Raw genomic sequence first — 7824 nt, forward strand, 5'->3', positions numbered from 1 at the left:
ATAAGTGGCTCTTGTATCGATTAGATACGAACAGCTAAATATTGATTTAATCTTAAGCAATAACCACCGTATAAAAAAGAGTCGCGTGAAAAAAAACTCAACAAACGAAGGCAATAAATCTTTGAGCATTAAATTATCTTGGCAGTCTTTAAGGGTTTAAGCAAGATGAATTTCGCTAAGATATTTTACTTCTTCTTCACGGTTGTCATGGCCATATGCTGTGTTTCAGCGGCTCCCAGGTGGAAAGGATTTAAGAAAATTGTAAGTTCCTTAATTATTTTTTTAACTGCCTGCCGGTTTTTAGAGGTATTATTTTTTATAAACGTTATTTTTACGGAGTTTTAAAGAAACTTAGTTTCGTCAGTATGTATAGAGTAACCCTTGTTATCCAAAGCCATTCTTCTCTTTTGTTACTTGCGTCTAAATTTTCCTATATTTGTAGGCCATTAAGTATAGCTGAATGAATACTAATTGATAATAATAACTTTACAAAACTATTTCAAAGGCGTACAATAGGCGGCCTTATAGCTTATAGCGATCTCTTCCAGACAACTTATAATATAATATCTGTTTTATCTTTTTTTTTTTCCTCTATTCACAGGAGAAGCTAGGACAACACATCCGGGATGGAGTCATCAAAGCGGGCCCCGCGGTTGGTGTTGTCGGACAAGCATCCAGCATATTGGGATAAACAATAATACCAATATACTATACAAACAATAAAAATAACAATAATACAATAAATACCAATAAAGGTAAGCGTACACCTTCCGGCATCGTACGCAACGGGCGCAACGCATTCAGTATTAGGGTCAATTTATACTAGTACAGAGTCGAAGCGCATCGAAGCGTCTATTCAATACTGAACATTACAAATACAACATTAACTCCACAGCATAACGTACACATTGCTACTGAGATTTTAAAAAGTCGCGCACATTCTTCGCGATTCGCGCGTCTACGCGTGACCAACGCAACCAACCATTCGTGCGGCTTTGCTTTAGTTGTGAAGAATTTGACGCTTCGCTGCGCTTCGACTCTGCCCCAGTATAAATTGACCCTTATTTGTAGATTTAAATTCACACAAGTGCGTCCACTTCATCGACATTGCCGACGCCGTTCCTCCATACATTTATGACAATCCGTTTTGTGTGATACGTACGAAACCGATAAGTGGACGCTTACCTTTAGGCCAAGCTAAGACAGACCGGCTCGGAGAACAGAACAGAATTTTACAGCGATGATGGTAATAGAACCTTGGCCGCCTGCAATATTGAAGTAAGTACAGTTAATGACGCATGGTCGGCAACCAAAAACGTAAAAATTGTGTTAAAATTGTTTATGTATGTTATTGTATTAAAAAAATTAAGCCTATTATAATTTTTGAAATGGAACTTTTTCATTCATGGCGAGTGTAGTGCATTGTGCATGAAACAACATTTGTTTGTGGTTTTAATGTATTATAATCAGATATTAAAAATATACCTAGTTTAGGTATATGTTTATTGTCACAGTCAGCACATAATTATGTATATTATGTAAATACCTACTTGTATCATCGCCAGCATCGTATCTTCAGGCTCAATTGGTTATTCCCAATAACTTAAGTAGAAATTTGGCAAAAATATGAATAAGTAAATATATTAATAAAATGTACAAATCTGATTTACTAACTTACTCCATGAAAAAATATCACACGTACGCTGAATAATAATTCAACCTCATAATTATTTCCTTTCTGATAAATATCCATTTTTATTAAATGTATTGTATTAAAATGGACTTTACTTTCAGTACTACTACAGTAACGTTGTTTCTTTATTCTACAGGGTGTTGCAAAAAGGGTATATTAAGCCGAAACCTCCATGTGCAGCATGTTATATTTAAGCCCGAAACTGAAATGAGAATTTGGAAATTCGGGAAAAAAAATCATTTTCCATAGAAACTTTGTTGGTCACGTGACTTTTTACTATGGAAAATGATATTTTTTTTCGCGAATTTCCAAATTCTGATTTCAGTTTCGGGCTTAGACATACCATGCTGCACATGTAGGTTTCGGCTTAGTATACCAATTTTGCAACACCCTGTAGAGTTATCTCTTAGTCAAAGCTTATTTAGTTTACGGTTTTTTTTAACCTGCATTAAAAAAGAGATTTACTGGGTGTAAATACATGGGTATAGTAAGCCGTAATTGGGTGCCTCTAAACAACCTTTGAAAACTCTTTAAATACTTTTTTTGTTCTCTAATTTACCTACGAAATTTTTCAGAGTCACCATTATTCAGTTTACTACACCACTTTTGCAGTAATATGTATAAATCCAGTCATCGTCTGTCACATAAGGTTATTTCAATTAAGTATTACGGTCTTAGCTTGTGATCTTAGCACATAAATAAGCATAACGTAAAGGGATCGCCTCTTTTTCTTTTGTCAACCAGTCGAACGCAAGCTCGCGAATGCCTGGTTACGCTTATATAATACTAGCTGTTCTCGCGCGCTTCGCTTCGCCTTAAAAAGTTTTACCGTGGGAATTCCGGGATAAAAAGTAGCCTATGTTATTCCCCAGGGTCTAAACCGTATGTATACCAAATTTCATTCAAATCCGTTCAGTAGTTTTGGCGTGAAAGAGTAACAGACAGACAGACAGACAGACAGACAGACAGTCAGACAGACACAGTTACTTTCGCATTTATAATATTAGTTAGGAAGTATATATGTGCTTTACCTTTAGATAATTTTTTATTTTATTAGTTCCAACCCAATCATGATCAGTTGGGAAACGAAAAAGGCCACCGCAACCGACAGATATTCTCATAATATCTGCTCCAATTTGTAATTCTGGTCGCACGCTTGTAATCAGACTTTTTATGAACTCTGGGTATGGCATTGCGGATCATATTGTGTAGGTATAATGATTAGTACAAATGTAAGTACCTACAGGGTGTGGCCAAAATGGTATACTAAGCCGGAAGCAAAAACAGAAAGTCGAAATTCGCGAAAAAATTAAACATTCACATTCTTTATACACAACATTCTTTATAGTAAAAGTCACATTACCAACAAAGTTTATATGTAAAATTATTGTTTTATTCGTGAATTTTCACATTCTGATTTCATTTCCGGGCTTCGATGTAACATGCTGCACACGTAGGTTTTGGCTTAGTATACCCTTTTTGCAACAACCTGTATATAGATTCGTGAGCTTGCCGAAGATAAGTACTAACTGCCTGAAAACGTAGTTAATAAAGAATTTTAATTACATAAAGGGAATTACATGAAATCTGAAAAGATACCTACTGATATAAATACACTTACAAATTACAATATACATATTATTTATACTACTGCTGACATAACAAATAAGTGTGTTAATGACAAAATTTTAATTTGTCACTACTATTTAATTTAATAATGGTGACTCAGAGTCGAAAAATCTCTTAAAGTATGTTTTCCTTTCATTAGAGGTGCAAAAAATAACTGACAAAACGTGCATCGTAATTGCACTGTAACATACATATATGTATATGCACACACAACTGTAATCCCCGAAGGGGTAGTCAGAGGTGCCTCACAAACGAGCCACCCACTTTTCGCAGCACATTTATACTCACGTGATAGATTGCGAACCATATCGCAGTTCTGAAATAAGTACAATGCACGTTTTTTTTTTTTTTTTTTTAATAAATGATTATCACTCCACAGACTTTATGTCCGTGCCTTTTGAAGAGTGTTAATTTTTATGAGATAGTTTTTAATTCTTTTATCTACTTTCTACTCGGTAAGGAAGTTTAGTTTATATATATTATCTTTTATATATATTTATTTTGTCTTTAGTTTATATATTCTTTCTTTTATATATATATTGTTCTTTTTCTCTTTTTTTTTTTCACTGCTCGGGGAAAATCGACATGGACACCTGGGAAGAGGACCCAGGTAGTGTCGGGCGTTAACCGACTAAAAACCCCCAGCCGTGTATCTCATTATACAAGAAATGTCTTTTTTTTTTTCCTTTTTTTTATTAATGGTTTTTAGACTCACACTTACATTAGTAATGGCAACAAACTTAAGAAGGACAGGGCCAATGCCAGCTTTCTTCGGAGAACTTAGTAGACACCTGGCAATGGCTCGGCCCCTCAGTCGTTATAGGTCATGTTTTGCCTGATGTTAGTGTGTGACTCTGTTCTTAAAGATAACTTATTTTAATTGTTAGTTTTTATAATAATTATATAATAATCAATTTGGCCTATATTTTGCGCTCTTAACCAAAATTATATTTTATGTTTTATTCCGCCCCGTTTTGCCTTCTTAACATTTCCCCAGAAAGTGCAATGACCTCTTCGTCTCGATTCTTAACTGCCATTTTTAGATTGTACAATGCACTTAGGATACACATCTAGAATCTAGTTGTGCAGGTTTCCTCACGATGTTTTCCATCACCGTAATTATCGCACTATAACTGCCGTAAATACTTCCTTACTACGAAGGGGCTTAATCTAGCTTACGATATCTCTCATGTTTATTCGTTTTCTGTCAAGATAGAGTAACCTTCTCGTGCGTGACTCATTCGTAATAAAGTAGCTTTTAGGTGTTTAAAAGCTTTTTTTATTTGAGCAAAAGTCACGAGAAATTATAATTTACAAACACTGATAAACCTGCAACGTGTTATTAGAGCTCCGCGGTAAAATAGCAGTAGTTAAAACGATATAATAAAGGTATAATAATACCTTTAAATACTGATATATATATATATATATATATCCTATATAATATAACTAATATTATAAATGCGAAAGTAACTGTGTCTGTCTGTCTGTCTGTTACTCTTTCACACCAAAACTACTGAACGGATTTGAATGAAATTTGGTATACATACGGTCTAGACTACTCTAGACCCTGGGAAAGAACATAGGCTACTTTTATCCCGGAATTCCCACGGGAAAACTTTTTAAGGCGAAGCGAAGCGCACGGGAACAGCTAGTTTTTTAATAATATTAAGTTCTCATATTAAGGTCTCACGCCGGTATACTTAATATTGTTAGCAATGTTTTTCTACCCTTAAGATATCTTTATTTATTTCCTATTCAGTATTGATTCCCTGTTCAGTAGTCAGTCACACATGCATGAATCCAATAATTAATACAGTCATAATAATCGTTATAATAACATTTTTTTTAATCTTTTAAATACACTTACGTGCAAAGAAACATTTCCGCTTAGGTACAAAATTCTTACACCAATTGCCCCCATTTCAAGAGATATTTGAACAAAATATTCATGTTTTTAGTTGGTAATATTCTGATGCACCGTTATATGTGCTTAAATATATTGCAGAAAGCGTCATTATAATTAAGTTAGTTTTATACGTTTGGGAGTAAATTGGAAATTTTCTCACTGGAACTTTTTCATTGCCCGTGAGTGTATGTAGATTTTCACTGACAGTCGATGAATGGTTTTACCAGCTTCAACAAAGGAGGTTCTCAGTTTGACGCGTATGGATGCATGTATGTATGTTTGTGCGTAATTATCTAGCCCATCTGAACCTATAATAATAACTAAATTTTAAGCGTACTTTCCAAAAAATACCTAGGATATAATTATATATCAATGTACCCAGATATTTTTTTCTGTCAGGATACCAAACACAATTTGCGTTTCTGAACCCAACGAAACCCTCAGAATATTTTTCAAAACACCACAAATCCCTTTTGGTACGACCGTTCTTTAGTGATAAGAATCTACGCCTTTGATAAACACAATTGTAGCTTTTAGAAACACAGGAAAAGAATAAAGATAAGAATTTCATGTACCTACCTTTTCTTTTTCAAGACACTCGTAATAAAAACACAGTAATATTACAAACATCAAAACATACGAAACCAAAGCTCATGTTTGTTATGAAGTCATTTAACCGAGTTCCTTCATTTCATTCTTTGAAAATATACAGAGTGTTGCAAAAAGGGTATAGGTACTAAGCCGAAACCTACATGTGCAGCATGCTATATCTGTCGCAGGCATCTGGTTTAATCTCCTGTTTGATTGAACCATTAGCCCGTTCATTGGATGGCGCTATTCAGTTGTATGACTAAAGGACAACTCGTCAAGGCGTTGATTGTAACGTTCGACGTCTTGACTGAACGTCATTCAGCGAAGTCGTTGAATGGGATATAGTATAGCAACTTTGTAATGTCTGGTTAGGGTGAACATGACCAGACAAGAGTCAACAAAAAGACTATGTTACAAAGCTCTTATCTCACAAATTAACTAAACAATAAAAATAAACGTACCTTCATATTGTTGTTCATACCTAATTATCCAGTTTCGCCTCATTTTCTTTGAAACTATCCGCCCGCGGCGTTATAATAGGTAAATCCATGTTGTCACATTATATTAACACAAATAACGCACTTTAAAGCTAATTTATTTGCAAAAAACTAACAATATAGGTGCTTTTTGTGTCAGCTGTTAGCTGTTAGACGCCATATTTGTTTTATTCACCACCTGACTGATTTTAAGTCAGCTAACTACATAGTTGGACGTTTTGTGGCGCTTGTACAATCAACGTTCGGCCTAGTCATACAATTGAGTAGCGCCATCAAATGAACGGGCTAGTGGTTCAATCAAAAAGGAGATTAAACCAGATGCCTGCGACACATCTAAGCCCGAAACTGACTATACCATGCTGCACATGTAGGTTTCGGCTTAGTATACCCTTTTTGCAACACTCTGTATAAATATAACTGTTACTTGTACAATATGGGAGTTTATATGGGATGGAAGGATTTTGACAACATTCTTCCTGTAAGTGACTTTGGGTAAGTATGACAACCATTGTAGGTATCAATGAATGAAATCACAAATGTCTAACCGAACTTATTCAAAATAAAAGCTCAGTGGTAGAAGTGGGGTGTTATTTTTTTTAACATTTCTTTGCACTCACACTCCATCTTGTTCGCATATTGTTAATCTAAGTAGCAGCCCTTTCATTCTAGAAATGTTAGCTAGAGCGCGGTGGCTGCACTGTTCAACGGTGGATCAATGTTTGCAAATAATTTTCCGGGAATCTCGTATCTCCATTTAAATATTTAACGATGTCCGTACAGAGTGTGGGTGCTCCGTTGATGACTCCATTTGTGTTCTCTTTGTTTTGGACACCCTGTGTAGACTGTATACTGAGTTATTTGTACAGCGAACATTGATATTTGTTCTCGGGTGTAGGATGAGCTTGAGTGATGTGATGGCTGTTGGCTAGCTAGCTAGCTATAACTTCGGAAATACAATAACATTACAGTGACAGAAATTGGGAATAGACGCATTTTTCCTGAAATAAAAATGACATATTATGTATCTAGCCTATCTGAAACCTAGTTAAACATTGTGAGATATGGCGTTTCGACTTTCTCCGTGTTCGGCATCATAAGGGTCACAGTGACAGTTAAATAAAGTCCATTTTTCTCTCCACCTTTAATTTGCAAGGTGCGGGTGCCTATATAAATAGAGTGAGTCGCCCGCGCGCCTCAGTTGTAATATCACCATGCAGAAATGACTAGGTTTCAGATAGGCTAGATACATAATATGTCATTTTTATTTCAGGAAAAATGCGTCTATTATGTAGTCTGAGCCTATCTGAAACCTAGTTAAACATTGTGAGATGTGTTTATTATCGCATGGTGGAGAAAAAACCAACTGTGACCCATAAGCTACTGATGAGTATATCAGTAGAGAAATATTTGAATCTATAAATTTATAATGCATAGATTTCTAGGTAATAGATATACTAAAAAGAAAGGTATAAGTATACATAAGACTTAAGTACTTCCTTATTATT

General features: G+C 35.1%; 1 non-coding gene across 1 annotated transcript; it reads left to right on the forward strand.

Moving 5' to 3' along the window:
• On the forward strand, positions 1 to 1665 carry LOC105392561. The gene is made up of 2 exons (XR_007267827.1): positions 1 to 261; positions 602 to 1665. It is a non-coding gene; the product is annotated as an uncharacterized LOC105392561 (transcript).
• The last annotated feature ends 6159 nt before the right edge of the window (positions 1666 to 7824 follow it).

The sequence above is a fragment of the Plutella xylostella genome, chromosome 26 (assembly GCF_932276165.1).
Source record: "Plutella xylostella chromosome 26, ilPluXylo3.1, whole genome shotgun sequence".
In the NCBI taxonomy this organism is placed as follows: Eukaryota; Metazoa; Arthropoda; class Insecta; order Lepidoptera; family Plutellidae; genus Plutella; species Plutella xylostella.